Source organism: Phyllobates terribilis, unplaced genomic scaffold (assembly GCF_046119375.1).
Source record: "Phyllobates terribilis strain yellow unplaced genomic scaffold, ASM4611937v1 Scaffold_3__8_contigs__length_932513732, whole genome shotgun sequence".
In the NCBI taxonomy this organism is placed as follows: Eukaryota; Metazoa; Chordata; class Amphibia; order Anura; family Dendrobatidae; genus Phyllobates; species Phyllobates terribilis.
Genome location: NW_027362763.1, coordinates 393,281,500 through 393,303,499, shown reverse-complemented (window position 1 = coordinate 393,303,499; position 22,000 = coordinate 393,281,500). Strand labels below are relative to the sequence as shown.

The window sequence follows — 22,000 nt, the reverse complement described above, 5'->3', positions numbered from 1 at the left end:
TCCAAATGCAACATGGCGCCTGCTAATTATTCAGACAAATTTTATATTCAAAAAGTCTAATGGCGCTCCTTCCCTTCCGAACCCTGCAGTGCGCCCAAACAGTGGTTTTCCCTCACATATGGGGTATCAGCACGCTCAAGAGAAATTGCACAAAAAAATTTGGGGTCCATTTTTTCCTGTTACCCCTGTGAAAATAGAAAAAATTGGGTCTAAAGTAACATTTTTGTGAAAAAAGTTAAATGTTAATTTTTTTCTTCCACATTCCAAAAATTCCTGTGAAGCACCTGAAGGGTTAATAAAGTTCTTGAATGTGGTTTTGAGCACCTTGAGGGGTGCAGTTTTTAGAATGGTGTCACTTTTTGGTATTTTCTGTCATAAAGACCCCTCAAAGTGACTTCAAATATGAAGTGGTCCCTAAAAAAATGTTTTTGTAAATTTTGTTGGAAAAATGAGAAATCGCTGGTCAACTTTTAACCCTTATAGCTCCCTAACAAAAAAAAATTTTGGTTCCAAAATTGTGCTGATGGAAAGTAGACATGTGGGAAATGTTATTTATTAACTATTTTGCGTGACACATCTCTGATTTAAGGGCATGAAAATTCAAAGTTAGAAAATTGCAAAATTTTCAAAATTTTCGCCAAATTTCCGATTTTTTCACAAATACACGTAAGTTATATCGAAGAAATTTTACCAGTATCATGAAGTACAATATGTCACGAAAAAACAATCTCAGAATCAGGGGAATACGTTGAAGCGTTCCAGAGTAATTACTTTATAAAGTGACAGTGGTCAGAATTGAAAAAATTGGCCCGGTCACGAAGGCAAAAACAGGCTCTGGTGCGAAGTGGTTAAAGCCATCTTACTTTACCTCAAGAAATGTTTAGGTTAATTTTGTCTTTTCTACAACCCTTCACTTAAAATATTAATAACATAGGTATTCATCTGCTGTTACTGTTTAGTGTCATTGTTCCAGTTTGGATACGATTACCATTTCATGTATGAGCCGTATCACTTTGCCATCATCTCCTGCTGTGTTTCTCGCCCTGTGATTCCCCTGCTTTATAACTTTCCTGTAATTATATTCACTTAATAAAGATCGATATATATTAGTATTATCTATTAGTCTATGTATTGTTTTTCTGTATGTTTTCATTCTTCATCAATAAAGTAGCCACCTTATAAATATTGGCTTAACATAGATGGAGCTATTACATTTTCTTGTTGTTTAATATTTGTTTTCCTTTTCTTGCACCCTTACTGCTGCAATTTATATTTATTGCAATATATGGTATAAGCGATCAAATCATCACAGGATCACAGGATCACAGGTTTAAGTCCCTTAAGGGAAATTAAACAAGGTACAAATAAAACCATTTGTAAAAAAAATAGATAAAATAGATATAGCAGTTTAAATTACCCCATTTTTCCTCTTCAAAAGTACAGAAATGAAAAAATGTAAAAAATATAAACATATTTGGTATTATCATGTCAGAAAAAGTCCAATCTATCAAAATATGAAATTATTTATACCATATGTTAAATTCTGAAAACAAAGAAAAGTTGGAACTCTAGAATTGCTATTGTTCAGTTGCACTAAGCAAATAAAATGCAAACAAATGCAATCAAAATGTCATATGTATCCCAAAATGTTATTAATACAAACGTCAGCTCAAGGCAGAAACATCAAGCCCTCAAATAGCTATCATTGGAAAAAAAAATGTTGCAGGTCTCAGAAAATGGCGATACAAACTATTGTTTTCCCAAATTTCAGATTTTTTTCACCATTAAAGTAATGAAAAAAACTGCATATATTTTTTTTTTATCTCCATAATAGTACTGACCTGGAGAATTCTGTTTCCAGATAATTTATGATCACTGCAAAAACAAAACCTAAAAAACTGTGGTAGAATTGCGCTTTTTTGGGGGGGGGGGGGGTGTTGCAACTTCACCGCACTTTCACTGCAATTTTTTTCCCATTTTCTTGTAGATTGTATGGTAAAATTAATGGTGTCATTAAAAATTAAAACTCATCCCACCAAAAAAAACCCCTTCATATTGCTATGTTAGTGGAAAAATTAAAAAATAACGATGGTGCCTGAAACAAGGGGAAGAAAAAAATGAAAGCACAAACACAAAAAAATTCTGGGCCCTTAAAGGGTTAAATAAGATTAGTATTCATAGATGGCGCTGATGTGAGTATTTGGAAGGATAACACTTGGAAGACTAATGTAGTTATATTATTTGAGGATATAGTATCTACCAGGCTGCAAAATACTAAAAAGCAGTGAATTCTTATATGATGACGTTAGTTATTCTTTCACAATGTAAATGGCTAGTTGATGGACAAATTCACACGATGTCGATGTATAAGACAGTAGAATAATAAGTCATGTGGCAGGAAAAGGGTGACAATGTTAAGAAATATTTTTGAGGAAGTTAAAAGTAACCTTTCAAAATGTGAACTGTCAAATGACTGCAGATTAAGAAAAAAATATGGCGAAGTGGACATGGTGTTCTTTTGTCTTTTTTTTAAGTTCTATCACCTCACTTTTAATTTCATAAGCAGGAAAGATCATAGCAAGAATTAACTGAACAGTGTTGACCAAATTATTCACAAGATACATAGATTTAGATAAGCCGTTGTGAAGCTCTCCAAGAAATGTGATACAAATTCACCTTAGATTAGAAACATATGTACATTGATAGAAAATTACAAGCTGCATTCAGCTGACAGAACTACAGTAAAATAAAACAAATATAGCACTAAATAAAACCATCTACTCCATGTAAATTAATAGGCATAGGTCATCGTGCTGCCAAAAGTATTGGCATCCCTGCAATTCTGTCAGATAATACTCAGTTTCTTCATGAAAATAATTGCAATCACAAATTCTTTGGTATTATTCTCTTCATTTAATTTGCTTGCAAGGAAAAAACACAAAAGAGAATGAAGCAAAAATCAAATCATTGATCATTTCACACAAAACTCCAAAAAAGGGCCAGACAAAAGTATTGGCACCCTTAGCCTAATACTTGGTTGCACAACCTTTAGCCAAAATAACTGCGAACAACCGCTTCCGGTAACCATCAATGAGTTTCTTACAATGCTCTGCTGGAATTGTAGACCATTCTTCTTTGGCAAACTGCTCCAGGTCCCTGATATTTGAAGGGTGCCTTCTCCAAACTGCCATTTTGAGATCTCTCCACAGGTGTTCTATGGGATTCAGGTCTGGACTCATTGCTGGCCACCCTAGAAGTCTCCAGTGCTTTCTCTAAAACCATTTTATAGTGCTTTTGGAAGTGTGTTTTGGGTCATTGTCCTGCTGGAAGACCCATGACCTCTGAGGGAGACCCAGCTTTCTCACACTGGGCCCTACATTATGCTGCAAAATTTGTTGGTAGTCTTCAGACTTCATAATGCCATGCACACGGTCAAGCAGTCCAGTGCCAGAGGCAGCAAAGCAACCCCAAAACATCAGGGAACCTCCGCCATGTTTGACTGTAGGGACAGTGTTCTTTACTTTGAATGCCTCTTTTTTTTTCCTGTACACTCTATGTTGATGCTTTTTCCCAAAATGCTCTACTTTTGTCTCATCTGACCAGAGAACATTCTTCCAAAACGTTTTAGGCTTTCTCAGGTAAGTTTTGGCAAACTCCAGCCTGGCTTTTTTATATCTCGTGGTAAGAAGTGGGGTCTTCCTGGGTATCCTACCATACAGTCCATTTCATTCAGACGCCGACGGATAGTACGGGTTGACACTGTTGTACCCTCGGACTGCAGGGCAGCTTGAACTTGTTTGGATGTTAGTCAAGGTTCTTTATCCACCATCCACACAATCTTGCGTTGAAATCTCTCGTCAATTTTTCTTTTCCGTCCACATCTAGGGAGGTTAGCCACAGTGCCATGGGCTTTAAACTTCTTGATGACACTGCGCACGGAATACACAGGAACATTCAGGTCTTTGGAGATGGACTTGTAACCTTGAGATTGCTCATGCTTCCTCACAATTTGGTTTCTCAAGTCCTCAGACAGTTCTTTGGTCTTCTTTCTTTTCTCCATGCTCAATGTGGTACACACAAGGACACAGGACCGAGGTTGAGTCAACTTTAATCAATGTTAACTGGCTGCAAGTGTGATTTAGTTATTGCCAATACCTGTTAGGTGCCACAGGTAAGTTACAGGTGCTGTTAATTACACGAATTAGAGAAGCATCACATGATTTTGCAAAGGGTGCCAATACTTTTGTCCACCCCCTTTTTTAGGTTTGGTGTGGAATTATATCCAATTTGGCTTTAGGACAATTCTTTTTGTGTTTTTTTTCATTGAAGACAAATTAAATGAAGAGAATAATACCAAAGAATTTGTGATTGCAATCATTTTCAGGAAGAAACCGAGTATTATCTGACAGAATTGCAGGGGTGCCAATACTTTTGGCCAGCATTGTAAGTCTATTAATTTATGTGCTGTCTTTGTACAGAGTACCCCTGCAAGCAGTGCCATCTGCAGCGTCAGGGTGTTACACTGATACTCTAATACTAAATTGTCCAAAGAGTGGAGCAGCACATTGTGTGCACTAAGGTATTTGCAAACATTGAATATATTAATATTAGACTGCATTACTGCCATAAAGATTGTACAAATAAAATTGAAGCAATTAGCGCACAAATTGGACAATTTGCATGTGCCCACAAGCCATCACAGGGCATACCTTTCTTTGATAAGAACGTACAGGTACACTGTCATGGCTGGTGGCAACACATGAATTGGCCAATTTTATAAGCATAGTCTATATGGCAGTAATGCAGTTTACAATGTATAAATGTAATGTTTTCATATATGTTGACTTGCACAGTGTACTGCTGCGCTCTGTGAAAGCCACTGCAGATTGCTCCTGTTGGCATTTGGTTTATTTAGTTAGGAGGTCCTGTGCTGGTGAGAGTTGTTATTCTGCAGCATACATTTGGAGGTAGTGACTAAGGCTGTTTTTAATAAGTACTGGATCCTACCTCCCTTTAAATTTATAGGCCATGGCCCAGGAGTGATAAGGGTTCCCCTGGGCCATGGAGAGCATGAAGGCTATATTTTTCAGAACAAGTGCGATCTGACTAAACATCAGATCAGACTTGGACCAATGTATTTCTATGGGGCTGAGCACATGTCCAATTTTTTACTCGTACTGAGTCTGTCTGAGGAAAAGATCGCAGCATTCCTGAATTTCATCCGATATTCGGATCGCACTTGGCTATGCAAGTCAATGAGTTCCTGGATAAAATCGGTCCAATTTTCATGGTTGGACACAATGGAAAGATGGAGAATTTTTTTTCCATCTTCTTCTCATCTGAGAATATTGGATCACACGGTGATCATGCCCTGATCAAGCACTGACCGGAGATTGATCAAAGTGTGATTAGCATAATTGACCAGATTCTCTCAGATAAGAGAAAATACTATGGTTTTACCCTAGCCGTAATTCTCATAAAAATATGTTATGGCCCCATCAAAGAAAGGTTTCCATTGCTTTTGCAGATGGGCAAACACGATTTGGCCAATTTATGTGCTATTTTGCAATCGCTGTAGCTTGCAGCTGTTCACATTTACGTCATTGTTAGGAGGTGCTGGTCAGGTTTGTTCTTTTGATCCTGTGCTATGACAGGAAACTAAAACAATCTGTTCCCTGTCACTAAAACATCTCATACACAGTGCTCATATTAAGTGGTATGTTCCTGAATGCAAAAACACTGCTTCAGCATTGGAGTTAGTTGCTAGTGAACCCTGTGTAGTCTTGATTGAATATAGTACAGAGGGGGCTTTAAGACAAGCAGAGATGGTGAAATATGCATGTTCTGCAAGTCTGAAAATAGAGATCTTTGTTATCAGTAATCTATGTATTGGGTCAGCAAGGATAAAACAGAGCATGTGTTCCTTGCCAATCAGTGTCCTAATAGTAAAAATAAATGAAAAAAAGTAAATATAATGAATAGTAGAATAATAAGAAAAAAAACACTAAAAAGAACAAACTTCTCCAAACTAACCTACTTCAGCTAAGACATCCTGCAAGTTCATGACACACATAAGTTACATTATCTCAAACATAAAATAGTCTAAGTCTGTTCTGCCCTATTTACTTGTGAACTTCAGCAGAAAATTAAACTAGAACGGATGCTATAGCTCCATCAAATGTTACACAATGTACTGTATATACATTTAGGAATGAAAAATATTTTTTTCAAAATAGAATTTTTTTTATTAAAAACTAACTTAAAAAACGAAGTAGAGAAAAAAATATTTTCCCTACATAAGACCTCCAAAAATAAAATTTCAGTGCCAATTCAAAATAGTAACAAAATGTTACATGCCCCACAAAGAAAGGGTAGCCCAAGAAAAAGGAAAAAAAATATTATCCTAGAAAAAGATGCAGCATTAAAAAAATAGTGAAATTTTTCCATACATGAAAGCACAAAACAACCCCAGTCAAAGTTAAAAAGCTGATAAGAAATGTAGAACCTTTGATCCTGAATCAGGCCACTAAACCACTACCAATCTATTATACAGGGAGGTAATAGGTTTCCAGTGTTCTCTGGCAGAGGAAGCACCATGAAAAAAAAAGCACTTAAACCCCTTCATAACATTTGACGTAGCTATACGTCATAGAAGATAGGCAGTTTCCGTCTGATGACATCATGGCGATTGTGCACTGCACATGACAGCTGAGACCCGGCTCTCACAGCCAGGAGCAGTGCCCACACTGCCTCAGGCTATTTAACCTCCTAAATGCTGTGATCAATATCGATCTTGATTGCTGTTTTTTATTTATTTTTCCTTTCAAAAATTGGAATAGAAAGCGATCAAAAAATGTCATGTGCCCAAAAATGGTACCAATAAAAACATCAACTCGTCTCGCAAAAAAAACAAGCTCTCACATAACTCTGTCGGCAGAAATATAGAAAAATTATAGCTCTCAAATATATGGCGATGCAAAAACTTGTTTTTGTAAAATAAAGTGTAAAGACAGACAAAGATAAAGTGTGAAGTGTAAAGTTTAAAGACAAAGTGTAAAGGCTGCGTGCCCACTATGCGTTTTTTAAGAGTTTCTGCAGCGGCAATTCCGCTGCAGAAACGCTTAAAAAATGCTCGATAGAAGGTCTGCAATGGTCCCCAATGATAATCCACATGTGCTGTGCACATGCTGCGGAAATTTCTGCTGCGGATTATCATTGTGGAAAAATGAACAGCACGTCCATTAATTTTGCAGAAACGCGGCGTAATTGCCGCCATTGACTTGCATTGAATCGCATAATATCTGCATGACTACATGTACACATGTGGATATTAAGCAATTCAATGCGCAGATGGTCACCGGGTCAGGAGAAGAGGAGACTCTCCTCCAAACCTGAGAACCATAGTACTGTAATGCAGGTGTCAGAATGCAACGTGCAGAGTCACAAAATGAGGGCAGTCAAATAGCTATAAATAACAATTTTTATATGTATATATATATATATATATATATATATATATATATATACATACATACACTAAACAAGCTGACAGGGATTGCAACAGGGGTTAGTAATGAGAACACTATCACAATAGCAATAACAATAGCAATATCACACAATGCATCACAATAGCAATAACAATAGCAATAACACACAATACATGACAATAGCAATAACAATAGCAAAAAAATCCTTCTCTAACATACTGTATCTAGCCCAAATATGGGATTAGCACTGAAGTCAATTGGTTCTGCAAATGGCCCTAGCGGGGGTCTCCGGTTATTGCCACTAGGCTTTTAAGTCTTTTTCTGACAAAGTCAATTAGATCCCGTTTGGCTTTTTTCACCTCACCCGCCCCCATCCCAACCGGATACCCTAAACCCAATTGTTCCCGGTACCGTGAGGGAGCGGTTGAAGTGACAGCCTTGTTCAGTGATGACACTCATCGGCTTATGCTGATGAGATCTCTCCGCCACGACTCGTTTCTATCCTCTCTTTGTCCTGTCAATCGGGTCGGTTTACCACGTCGTAGGTAGGAGGGTCTTGTACATTTCCTTAATGTCGTATCCAAGTCCCGGTCCTCTTCCGTAGCCGTGACACCCGAGGGACCGCTGCATCGAATCCCACGCCCGTTCACCGGCAGCCACCTCTCTTGCCCTACGGGTCTCTCACCCCGGTCTCTCTTGCTGGTTCCTTCAGCGCGTCTGGCCTGCGTCACGTCTCTCTCTGTGTCTGGCGCGAAATCACCTCAGGCACTGCGCGCTTGATCTTTACATTTTGAAATCCTCTGCTGGAGGTCACCTGTCCAGGTCCAGCGTGCAGACTTGAAATGCTCACCAGATGGCGCTCTTTCTCCTTATTACATACATCTCGCATTGATTCTCTGAAAGACTTTTCTCCTTCTATTACATTCCTCCCTCCTTTTTGATCAACAGTCCCCGGGCGAGTGGATTCTTTGCGAGATCGATGCCTCCTTCGAGGCTGCGTAAGTTCAGACAAGAGTTGAGCACACTCTTCTGCTTTCTGTTGATTCTAAGACCAAATAAATTCCTATTGAGCATATTAGTTAGGAGGGATCCCGGCATTAGCACGTTCGGTTCGGCGGGGTTCCTCCGCGAAGGTGATTCTGGGGTATCTGATAAATCAAGCAGTGAAGATTGAAAATCGCCTCGTGATCTCTTTTGTATCTCACTCGGGACTGAAGGGCTCAATTGCATTGTAGCCCATCCTTCTTCGTCTTCCAAAGTCACCATGTGTGGCACTTCAGTTAGTTTTTCTTCAGGCTCATTTCTATTACAGTCCCCTGCTTCAGACGAACAGGGTTATAGCATATTACGGTGCAACACCCTAGATGTCGTGACATCACCCCCTTCAGGCCTAACCTCGTAGACTGAATTCTTTGGATGGATCTGCTTCACCACTCAATATGGTACCGCCTCCCAACGATGGTCTAGCTTACTCCCAACCAGTTTGGCCATTACTATCACACAATCTCCTGGTCGGAGTGGGCTCACTGAAATCAGGGCCCGCCCTGTATGCTCTATTTCTTGAAATTTCTGCGCAACCAGCTTTCTCACTGTATGAAGCCGCCGTCTGTATTCTCAAATCCAGGTACTCGGACTGCTTTACGGACCGGAATCTTCTGAGCCTAGCTCCAGCTCAGTAATCTCTCTCTTCCAAACAGCAGCATATAGGGTGTGTAACCAGTAGTCGCATGAACGCGATTATTATACACCCACACCAACATGGACACAAACGCGGCCATTTCATTTTCTTTCCACTTCCAATGTCCGTAACATCTGCAACAAGGTTCGGTTGAAGCGCTCAAATGCCTCATTTCCCTGGGGGTGATAGGGCATTGTTCGAGATCTGTTGATCCCGTAGATATGACATAACTCATCTATGACTCGCCCTTGGAAGCAGGCCCCTTGGTCAGAAAGTATCCGCTTCGGACACCCATAGATCCGAATGAAATCTTGACAAATGGCCTTGGCTGCAGTTTCTGCCGTCTGATCCCGAGTAGGTGTCACCACTTCAAACTTGGTGAAGTGATCGTTCATTACTAAACAATGCCCGTAGCCTTTGTATGAAGCTCCGATCGTCAGATAATCAATCATCAGAACCTCTAATGGTTCAGAAGTTCGGATGGTCTGAAAGGAAGATATTTGTTCAGGAGGCTTGCTCATCTCACATTGCCAACACTTTCGGAAAACTTCTTGTCACAGTTGGGGCCAATATACTGTAGCATCGGCGTCTCTGCCCGCTGACAGGCAGAGACGCTGTCCCACTTACCGCCGTGCTCCTGGCCCGGCGTCTTCCGGCTCTCCTGCTGCTGCCGGTGTACTCAGCTTCCCGGGCACTGTGCTTAGGGCGCGCGTGCTCCCTCCCTCTTAAAGGGGCCGCGCGTGCTGTCCTAAGGAGTCCCCGGCCAATGGCCGGAGGACTTCTCATATAAAAGCCAGCTCCTCAAAAATGGAGGTGCCCGTGCAAGGTTGTAGCACTGTGTACTAACTCTGCTTCAGCCCTCAAGTCCCACTGCTAGTCTACCTGTCCAGTCCGCCAACCTGACTACCAGTCCAGTCCACCAACCTGACTACCAGTCCAGTCCGCCTGCCTACCAGTCCAGCCCGACAGTCTGCTAACAGCCCAGCCCGCCAGTCTGCTAACAGCCCAGCCCGCCAGTCTGTCTATGGGCTTGGCCAGTCCGCTTATCCAGAGCCTTTACCTGCTACCTATCTCCGCCAGCCAAGTACACTCTCTAGCCCGACGGTCTGCCTACAGTCCAAACCCGCCAGTCTTTCTATGGGCCAGGCTTGCCTGCCTACACGGAGAACGTACCAGTTACCTGCGTGCCTACCAGCCAGCCTACCTGGAAGCTCCTGCCAGTTACCCGTGTTGTCTGCCAGTCCTTCTACCCGGATCACTTATCAGCCTTCCTGCCATTCATCAGCTGTACTGGTCAGTCCCTGCCTTCTGACCCGTGGGAGTCACCTGCTCTCACACAAGGAATGGTCCAGAGTAGCACCTGGTCCCTCTGCTCAGTCCTTCCCTGGTTCACGGAGTTGATTAAGCCGCCGTGCGACCTTGGTCAGTCCGAGTTGATACCTAGTTATGCCCCTCTGGTCCCTCCTTGCACCGCAGCACAGAGGTTCCACCACCCGGATCCGTAACATATACCAGTCGTTGTAACCACCGGAAGGTCTTCTCCACGCTGAAATGGGCACCTCTTCCATGAGCCTCCAGGGATAATTGTATTACTAGTGTTCCTGGGACTAATACATGCCAGGTCATGTCAAACTCTCGAGGTAGCTGGATTTTCCAGCATAGCAAGCCATCCTTCAAGAAGAGTCTTTCCCTCTTACCTAAGATTTATAGGGTAGTTTGGAGTGAAGCAGCTCTAGCCTCCTGGTCGGGTCTCTGACCTAGAGTGACCCATTCCCTAAGCTTTGCCAACTCTGGGTCGAACTGTTGCAATTGTATCCATTCGTCTCTTGAGTGACCCAGGATTTGAGTGGGCCTTCCCTTTTCTTTGGAGTTCTGAGCATCGATTACAGCTGCAGCGGATTGATGAAAATCCGGAGTCTCGTCACCTTCCAGCTCTTCATCTATATTTCTCTTCGGCCCCATCTGAGTGACCCGGGACAAAGCATTTGCATATTTAGACATCCTTGCAACCCATCGTTGTTCCAATGCACCCAACTTTGCGTTTTCCAAATGAGCCAAAGGATTATTGTCCGTCCCCACTTGTACTTCTAAACCTGACAAGTACTCCGCAAATTTCTCAGTCATGGCCCATACCAGTGCCAGTAGCTCCAGTTTGAACAAACTTTAGTTATCTGGATTCTTCTCAGTGTCCCGAAGTGACCGACTGGCATACGCGATCACCTTCTCTTTTCCTTCTTGCACTTGAGCCAACACTGCTCCCAGTCCATGTAGACTTCCATCAGTGTACAATACAAAAGGCTGTGAGAAATCAGCATAGGCCAGTACTAGGGCGTTCGTTAGCGCCATTTTCAATGCTTGAAACGCCTCTTCTTGTCATGGTCCCCACTGAATAGGTTGCCGCTTTGCTACTCCAAGTATTCCCCTCAGTAATTCATTGAGCGGGACCGCAATCTTAGTCAAGTCTTTTATGAATCTGCGGTATTATCCAGCGAGTCCTAGAAATGCTCTTAACTCCCTTAAGTCGACTGGTGTGGGCCACTTCTGCACTGCAGCTACTTTCTCAGCAGTGGGATACACTCCCGCACTGGACACAGTGTGCCCCAAATATTCAATTTCTCGTTTGAAGAGATGACACTTACGAGGCTTGATTTTCAATCCATGCCTCTGAAGTCGTTCTAGCACTTGTTCCAGTCAGCGTAGATGATCTTCAAACGCGGCTGAATAAATAATTACTAGCTATTGAACCCATTCTACGCCCGGGTGGCGAGCATTTTTATTGGTATATGGTCTCCCATGCTGGTATGTGCTGCCCCCATCCTCATATTTGTGCAGCCCCCCTCCTGTCCCCACCATTCTATCCTGGTATGCATGGCACCCCTTATCCCCATTCTGGTATGCATGGCACTCCTCATCCCTATCCTGGTATGCATGGCACCCCTCATCCCCAATCCTGGTATGCATGGCACCCTCACCCCCCAATCCTGGTATGCATGGCACCCCTCACCCACAATCCTAGTATGCATGGCACCCCTCACCCCCAATCCTGGTATGCGTGGTACCCCTCAACCCCAATCCTGGAAGGCGTGGCAACCCTCAACCCCAATCCTGGAAGGCGTGGCACCCCTCACCCCCAATCCTGGTATGCGTGGCACTCCTCATCCCCAATTCTGGTATGCATGGTATCCCTCATCCTGGTATGCATGGTACCTCTCACCCACATCCTGGTATGCATGGCACCCCTCACCCCCATTCAGGTATGCATGGCACCCCTCACCCCAATCCTGGTATGCATGGCACCCCTCACCCACAATCCTGGTATGCATGGCACCACTCACTCCCAATCCTGGTATGCATGGCACCCCTCAACCCCAATCCTGGAAGGCGTGGCAACCCTCAACCCCAATCCTGGAAGGCGTGGCACCACTCACCACCAAACCTGGTATGCATGGCATTCCTCATCCTCAATCCTGGTAAGCATGGTATCCCTCATCCTGGTATGCATGGTATCTCTCACCCACATCCTGGTATGCATGGCACCCCTCACCCCCATCCAGGTATGCATGGCACCCCTCACCCCAATCCTGGTATGCATGACACCCCTCACCCACAATCCTGGTATGCATGGCACCCCTCACTCCCAATCCTGGTATGCATGGCACCCCTCAACCCCAATCCTGGAAGGCATGGCAACCCTCAACCCCAATCCTGGAAGGCGTGGCACCACTCACCACCAAACCTGGTATGCATGGCATTCCTCATCCTCAATCCTGGTAAGCATGGTATCCCTCATCCTGGTATGCATGATATCCCTCACCAACATCATGGTATGCATGGCACCCCTCACCCCCATCCAGGTATGCATGGCACCCCTCACCCCCATCCAGGTATGCATGGCACCCATCACCCCCATCCAGGCATGCATGGCACCCCTCACCCCCATCCAGGTATGCATGGCACCCCTTACCCCCATCCAGGTATGCATGGCACCCCTCATCCCCAATCCCGGTATGCATTGCACCCCTCATCCGCAATCCCGGTATGCATGGCACCCCTCATCCGCAATCCCGGTATGCATGGCACCCCTCATCCCCAATCCCGGTATGCATGGCACCCCTCATCCCCAATCCTGGTATGCATGGCACCCCTCATCCCCAATCCCGGTATGCATGGCACCCCTCATCCCCAATCCCGGTATACGTGGCACCCCTCATCCCCAATCCCGGTATGCATGGCACCCCTCATCCCCAATCTTGGTATGCATGGCACCCCTCATCCCCAATCTTGGTATGCATGGCACCCCTCATCCCCAATCCTGGCATGCATGGCTCACTCATCCCCAATCCTGAGATGCATGGCACCCCTCACCCCCATCCTGGTATGCATGGCACCCCTCATCCCCAATCCTGGTATGCATAGCTCCCTCACCCCATCCTGGTATGCATGGCACTCCTCATCCCTATCCTGGTATGCATGGGCCCCTCATCCCCAATCATGGTATACATGGTACCCCTCATCCCCAATCCTGGTATACATGGTACCTATCATCCCCAATCCTGGTATGTATGGTACCCCTCATCCCTATCCTGGTATGTATGGTACCCCTCATCCCTATTCTAGTATGTATGGTTCAGCCTGGAATGCATGGCACCCAATCCCTCATCCTGGTATGCATGGTACCCCTCATCCCTATTCTGGTATGCATGGCACCCCTCACCCCCCAATCCTGGTATGCATTGTCCCCTCAACCCCCAATAATGGTATGTGTGGTAACCCTCATCCCCCAATCCTGGTATGCATGATCCCCTAACCCCACAATCCTGGTATGCATGGTCCCCTCACCCCCAATCCTGGTATGCATGATCCCCTAACCCCACAATCCTGGTATGCATGGTCCCCTCACCCCCAATCCTGGTATGCATGATCCCCTCACCCCACAATCCTTGTATGCATGGTCCCCTCACCCTCCAATCCTGGTATGCATGGTCCCCTCACCCCCCAATCCTCATATGCATTGTCCCCTTACCTCCCAATCCTGGTATGCGTGGTCCCCTCACTCCCCAATCCTGCTATGTATGATCCCCTTACCCCACAATCCTGGTATGCATGATCCCCTCACCCCACAATCCTGGTATGCATTGTCCCCTCACCCCCCAATCCTGGTATGCATGGTCCCCTCACCCCACAATCCTGGTATGTGTGGTCCTCTCACCCCACAATCCTGGTATGTGTGGCCCCCTCATCCCTTTCACTCTGTACACACATACAAAAAATAAATAGTTATACTCTCCTTTCTTCTCTGTGCTCAAACGCTTCTGTGTCTTGTTCTGCCGGAGGCCGGGGGAGGAATGCGACGCTGGATCACCATGCTGTCCGGCGCCATTTTGCTGAAGACACACTGCAAATGTGTCTTCAGTAAAATGGCGCCGGATAGCACTATGCGGATGCGCCGATCCGACGCCTCACTCCTGCTCCGGTCTCCGGCGAAGAGAGAGGCGCCGTGGCAACGCTCCTCCAGGTCAGGTAAGTATCTAAGTATGGCGCCGGAGATCGCGGTATGCGTTCATTGTCTATGCATACCGCGATCTCCGGTGCCATACACTCCTCTTACCTGTAACGGCTGGATGCGGTCTTCTGTCTGGAGCCTGACTGAGCGTCACGCATGCACAATCTATAAAGGCTTCAAACAGAGACACGCTTAGCTGGTTATATTATAGATATCCAGAGAAATAAAAGTAGCTTCGAAGGTGAGGTCCCCCAAGCATCTCTCCATCAATCCTTGAAATGTTCCTGGTGCATTTGTCAGCCGTAACGGCATCCAGTTAAACTCAAACAAACCCATAAGCAGAACAAAGGCAGTTTTCGTACGATCTTTCTCAGCTACTGGGACCTGAAAATAGCCACTGGCCAGATCAAGAGAAGAGAAGAATTTAGCACTTCCTAATGCGGATTTTCTTCTATTCAGGGTAATGGTTAAGAGTCTCGCACAGGACATGCATTCAATTTCTGATAATCTATGCAAAATCTCAGACTACCGTCTTTTTTTCGAACTAGCACAATAGGAGCTGCCCAAGGACTCTGACTTTCGCGAATTACACCACTCCGCAGCATATGGGCTAAAAGTTCTTTCACCTCAAGGTACATTTGAAGTGGGATCTGCCGATACTTTTCCCGAATGGGAGCCGTATTTCCTGTAGGTATTTCGTGTTGAATATCTCGAGTGCACCCGAAATCATCTTCATGTTGTGCAAACACCCCCTGGTATTGCTGTAAAAGTTGCTAAATCTGCTTAACTTGTCCAGCCGAGAACTCAGTGAGATTAGCCTACATTTGCTCTAAGAGGCGACGCCCAGTCAAAGGTTCCCTTTTGACTTCTTGCCTGTGAAGGGACACCTCTAGGGTCCATGGTTCTCCGTCCACAGGCTCCAACTCTATAACATCCGCTTTGGTTAGTACCTCTGGAATTATGCAAACCCGCGCTATGTCTTGGCGGGGCAACAACTGTAGGCTTGTGCCACTTAGGTTAATACAGCGTACGGGTACTCGACCCTGACACACGGTAGCCAGTGTGCGAGCAACCAGAAGTCCAGCAGGTGCTTCTTCCCCTTCTATTGGTTCTATCTGAATGTCCATACCCACTAATGATACATGTGCCAACACTGGCAGAGTGAGCACAGTCTGTCCTGCTGGCAATGTCACTGTAGCTTCAGACGGCATAGACACTCTACCAAGATACTGAGAAGCAACAGGCAATTTTTGAATTTGACTGACTCGTACGAGGTGTTGAAAAACCCTCTTGCTGGCTGGGTTACGGGTGGTGCAGGTCCAGTTATTTCTGTCAGAATCCTCAGCCAAGAACTGTCCGACCTCCTTAAGCACATCCATGCCAAGGGATACAATGGGCCCTTCACCTCCAGATCCTGTAGTCAGTATTATCCCCTTTCACCTGAGGTTCTTTCCACATGCCCAGACCGACATTCATACTACACCTGCCACCAGGATAGGTAATTGGTTAGCCGCTACCAATTTGATGGTAGGTTCCTTCCAGGAATGAGCAACCTCTGGAAAATGACTTTGAAAATACGCTTCAGGCATAGTGGTCAACTGAGACCCAGTGTCCATTAAACAAGGAATCCACTGTTCATTGAATTCAACCCAAATAATAGGCCTCTCGGAGACAATGTCTTCAGAGGTTCTCCTTACACACCCTGAAGTTTGAAACCCCACGGTATTCTCCATGACCGTGGGGCATCTTAGTTTAACGGCTGCCCTCGTCTCCTATTTTCTTTATTCAGACAGTCTCTGGAGATATGACTTCTACCGCCAGAGCTCCAACACTCCGGTCCTTGCTCTACCGGTGGACTGAGTGCATGACTCGTTGGAACCTGATAGGAACATCTTCCTCGCTCTTGTCTCCATCCACGTGAGGCAGAGCGGTCCATGAACTAGGGGGCTGCAGGGGTCTCTCTAGTAGTGCTCAGTTCATTTCGAAGGTCTCAAATCTCTTGACGTATCTCTCGTGCCCAATCGGGCAAATGACTGAAAGAGAATTGGGTGGAAGAGGGGTTATTGCCTCTTGACTTCTGACATTGGCCTTGAGAACAGGAAATTCTTCCTCCAAGACTCTAGATTCCGCCCCAATCTCTAAGAAACCTAGGACGGACCTCAGGCGTAGCTGCTCTTTTAAGTTCTGTCTCCGGGAGGGGTCTTTTAAGCCAGCAACCAATTGGTCGCGCAATATTTCATCTAATGATCCCAGTCCTCGATTCCCATCTCGAGCCTTCTTAATGATATGGGCTGTCACTTCCTGCAATGCATTAATATATTGATTAATAGTCTCATTTTCCTTTTGAACTCTCTGAAATAACTGCAACCGTAAATGCCCCAGATCCGTAGTATCACCGTGCATGTCTTCCAGAATTTTGATCACTTTGTCTACAGTGTCACGGTCCCCAGGTGGGCGGTACATTACAGTCTGTTGGGCTTCCCCATCAAGGGTTAAAAGAGCCAACTCAGCCTGAGCTAGTGTATTAAGGGGATACATGCGTAGCATACTTTTCAGTCTCTCTACCCAGTTCCACAGTGACGTACCATCCCCCGTAAATTTGAGAAGGTGACTGTACATAGCCCCCAAGGGTATATGTAAACTGACAGACCCGGTCACAGAGTGATCCCCCATCTCTGCGTCTGAATGTTGCATCCTGCTGACTATGCCAAATATAATGCTGGTGTCAGAATGCAATGCGCATAGTCACAAAATGAGGGCAGTCAAATAGCTATAAATAACAATTATATATATATATATATATATATATATATATATATATATATATATATATATATATATTAAACAAGCTGACAGGGATTGCAACAGGGGTTAGTACTGCGAACACTATCACAATAGCAATAACAATAGCAATAACACACAATACATCACAATAGCACTAACAATAGCAATAAAATCCTTCTCTAAAATACTGTATCGAGCCCAAATATGGGATTAGCACTTAAGTCCATTGGTTCTGCAAATGGCCCTAGCGAGGGTCTCCAGTTATTGCCGCTAGGCCTTTAAGTTTTAAGACTTTTTCTGACAAAGTCAATTAGATCCCGTTTGGCTTGTTCCACCTCACCCGTCCCCCTCCCAACCTGATACCCTAAACCCGATTGTTCCAGGTACCGTGAGGGAGAGGTTGAAGTGACAGCCCTGTTCAGTGATGACACTCGTCGGCTTCTGCTAACGAGATCTCTCTGGCACGACTCGTTTCTATCCTGTCTTTGTCCTGTCAATCGGGGCAGTTTACCACGTCGTAGGCAGGAGGGTCTTGTATATTTCCTTAATGTCGTATCCAAGTCCCGGTCCTCTTCTGTAGCCGTGACACCCAAGGGACCGCTGCGCTGAATCCGATGCTCGTTCACCGGCAGCCACCCGTATTGCCCTACGGGTCTCTCACCCCAGTCTCTCTCACTGGTTCCTTCAACGCATCCGGTCTGCGTCACGTCTCTCTCTGTGTCCGGCGCCGAAATCACTTCAGGCACTGCGCGCTCGCCGTTAAATTTTGAAATCCTCTGCTAGAGGTCACCTGACTAGGTCCAGCGTGCAGACTTGAAATGCTCACCAGATGGCGCTCTTTCTCCTTATTACATACATCTCGCATTGAATCTCTGAAAGACTTTTCTCCTTCTATTACATTACCTATAGTTAAAAAATAATTAAAATAAAAAAAAAACATTACACTCACCATCTGATGGCCCCCAGTCTCCCATATAGTGCATCCGGTGTCTTCGGCAGCTCACGGTGGTGTAAAAGGACCTGATAGCATACGCAATCTATTCCAGCTAAAAATGCGCTCAAGAATTGAATTGGAGCTCCTACCCTTCCAAGCTCTGCTGTGTGCCCAAACAGAAGTTTTCCACCACATATGGGGTTTTCACTGTTTCAGCACATCAGGGATTCTGCAAATGCAACATGGCGTCCCTATCTTTTCCAGCCAAATTTGTGCTCCAATTCTGAGCCCATTTTCTCCTGTTACCCTTGGCAGAATTAAAAATTTGGGGCAAAGGGAACATGTTTGTGGGAAAAATGTAATTTTTCATTTTCACGGCTCAATGTTATAAAATTCTGTGAAGCACCTGTGGGCTCAAGCTGCTGACCACACAGTTAAGTTCCTTGAGGGGTATAGCTTCCAAAATGGGGTCACTTGTGGGGAGTTTCCACTGTTTAGGCACATCAGGGGCTCTACAAATGCGACATGGTGTCCGCTATCTATTCTAGCCAATTTTGAGCGACAAAAGTCAAATGACGCTCCTTCCCTTCTGACCCCTGCGGTGCACCAAAACAGTAGTTTTTCAGAACAAACGTGTTCATTTTTTACTTCTACATTGCTTGGATTCCTCTAAAGAACATAGAGGATTAACAAACTTCTTGAATGTGTTTCTGAGAACTTTGAGGGGTGCAGTTTTTGAAATAGTTCTACTTTTGGGTATTTTCTGTCATATAGCCCCTCAAAGTCACTTTAAACGTGATGTGGTCCCTAAAAAAACAGTTTTGCAAATTTTGTTGGAAAAATTTGAAATTGGTGATAAACTTGTCACCATTCTCTCTTCCTAACAAAAATTACGTTTCAAATATTATGCTGATGTAAAGCAGACATATGGGAAATGCTATTTAGAAATTATTTTATACAGCATGACTAACAGGTTTAAGGATATAAAAATGTAAAGTTTGAAAATTGCAACATTTTCAAGCTTTTGCCAAAATTCCGATATGTTCACAAATAAATGCAAAAAAATTTGACCTAATTTTACCACTAACATATAGTACAATTTGTCACAAAATCAATCTCAGAATCACTGGGATTCGCTGAAGCGTTCCAGAGTTATTACCATATAAAGTGACACTGGTCAGAATTGTAAAAATTTGGCTTGGCCAGGAAGGTGAAAACAAGCTCAGGGGTGAAGGTTAAAAGCTGCATTTGAAAGCCTTATTATTTTAAAGGAAATTGAACCATTATCTAAGAAGTTAGGCTGGCCATAACCCCACCTGGCTTGATTTATGTCACGCAGGCCAGGTCATTCATAACAAGCCACCTTTAAAGGCTTTTGGTACATGTGCAGTGAATAAATATGATTGAATATTTTAAAAATTCATATTTGTCAGCTTTTGCAATTTTTGTGTATCACCCTGAGGTCTTTTAGGACTGTATTCAACCACACTCAAGTTCATTAATGCAAACACAACCTAATTATTATCAATGTTGCCTCTGCACATATGGGAAAAACAGATGTTTACTGCTCATCACTGCAGTTTTGTCACACACACTTTGGCCCTAATTCATCATTTGCGTTTTTTGTTGGTCACTTTCCTTTTTGGTATTGTGTTATTAATTGCTGTTTTTGGCACCAAATTCATTACAATGGTACATATGATTCATGAATTTGGTGCCAAAAATTATAAGTTGTACTCAAAAATACACCAGAGGGGACAGGAGTGAAGTTGCTAATTTTGAGACTAAAACATCTGGAATTGTTAGACTCCACCCACAAAGTGAAAAAAAAAATCAGGTGAGCAAGTATAAAATATATTTTAAAAAGGTACAACTAGAATAATGAATTGAGATCATACAAAAAAGCCCAAAACACACAAAACTAGACGAAAAAACAGGTGCAAATGCAATACCTATCGGAGTATATTAAGAGTTTGTCTTTTTCTCCCTATTTCAATTGATAAGCTCTGAGCTGTGACATTCTCTTTAAAACATATACATCCCAAAAATGGTTACGGTGCTACATTCCCTGCCTCGGCTTTTATACAGACTACGATAGGCTTAGCTATATTATATGATGTCCTAATCTATACTATGTAATAGCTCTGCTATACTATGTGATGTAATAGCTGGAAGGCATTATTGGGAATCAGTCATGTCTGAGGTCATGTAAGCCTACTTTAGCTGATGCAATCTTCGGCATTGGGTGACAAACATTTTAGAGATAAACGCAAATCGAATAGCAAAAAATTCCAATTTGCTAGGACCTTTCATCACAGGAAATTGCAGCAAATCCATTCACTCATCCCTAGAAGTGAAGCATAGTTTACTCCCCTCAGCTTTATGGGCATACTGTCTTATTAAAAAAAGTTTCCATTTGCCATATCAGGATGTCATAAAACTGAGTCAATGTCAATAAATTGCCACCCATTTTTTATGTAAGGGAAAATGTATGGTTGCTGCAGCTTTGCCAATGATAACAACTGATTGTCAGTGGTTTATGACCTTCCCATGTTAGATTCATGGCCCATTCAATTTATGAACCAGCAGATACCGAAAAAAGCTTTCATCTTCACCTAGTCTTAAAGGCTACCGACACATTCCAATGGCAAGGCTTATGTAAATAATTTTATGCCCAAAAATAAAAGAATTTACATCGCTTTTTCTGGCTAACATGGTACCACAGCATAACACTGAACAACGAATGTTTATAATTTTTTTGTCTCTTCAATAGTTTTGGATGATTCATATAGATTTCACAATGCTGAAGAAGAATATGTAAGCCAACAATATCTATCATGTAGGGTTTTTAAGATACAGCAAATTAAAAATTTTGCACATCACTACCCCTCGATCTCCATACATATATATAATAACAGTATGACTTAATTCATAATGATAAAGACAGCATATTGAGCTGTAAACCATATCAGCAGTAAATATAAAGAGTTAAAAAAAATTGCTGCTGATTTTCGCTTATAATCAGCCATTGGTGAATCACGAATCAGGTGCCAACAGTAGTCAGACAGTATTGAAGAACTCCATTTGCCCTGTTATCATTTCTCCATCTTTACAATGTCCTGATGAAGCCCTTCACCATGTTCAAGAGATCCAAGAGATCCAAGATTGTTAGGGAAAAAGGCCAAGTGAGAATGCAGAAAATGTATTTTCAATGACATGTTACAGTTCATCAATTTGAATGCATAGAGCATGTTTTCCACCAGTTGGACATAGTTTGGTGCTCTTCCATTGCAAAGAAAGTTAGAAATCACATTTTTTAAGGGTGTCCATGCAACTTTTTCAGTGCCTTGGAAAAGGCCATTAAACTGACTGTCTTTCATTATCTCTCTAATCTGCGGGCCAACAAAAATTCACTCTCTAATCTTTGCATCACTGATGCGTGGAAACTTCTGTTGCAAGTAACAAAATGCCTCCGCTTGCTTGTTCAGTCCCTTAACAAAGTTCTTCGTTAGCCCGAGTTTTGTGTGTAGAGGAGGAAGAAATATTTTTGACGGATCTACAAGTGCATCATATTTTATATATTTTTTGCCCAGCAACCAGTTTTGCACGTAGTG

General features: G+C 43.5%; 1 protein-coding gene across 3 annotated transcripts in view; it reads right to left on the bottom strand.

Moving 5' to 3' along the window:
- Window positions 1-22,000, bottom strand: part of COL19A1 (collagen type XIX alpha 1 chain) — a 1,587,177-nt gene that overhangs the window by 1,295,421 nt on the left and 269,756 nt on the right. The gene's annotated exons all lie outside the window — the stretch shown is intronic.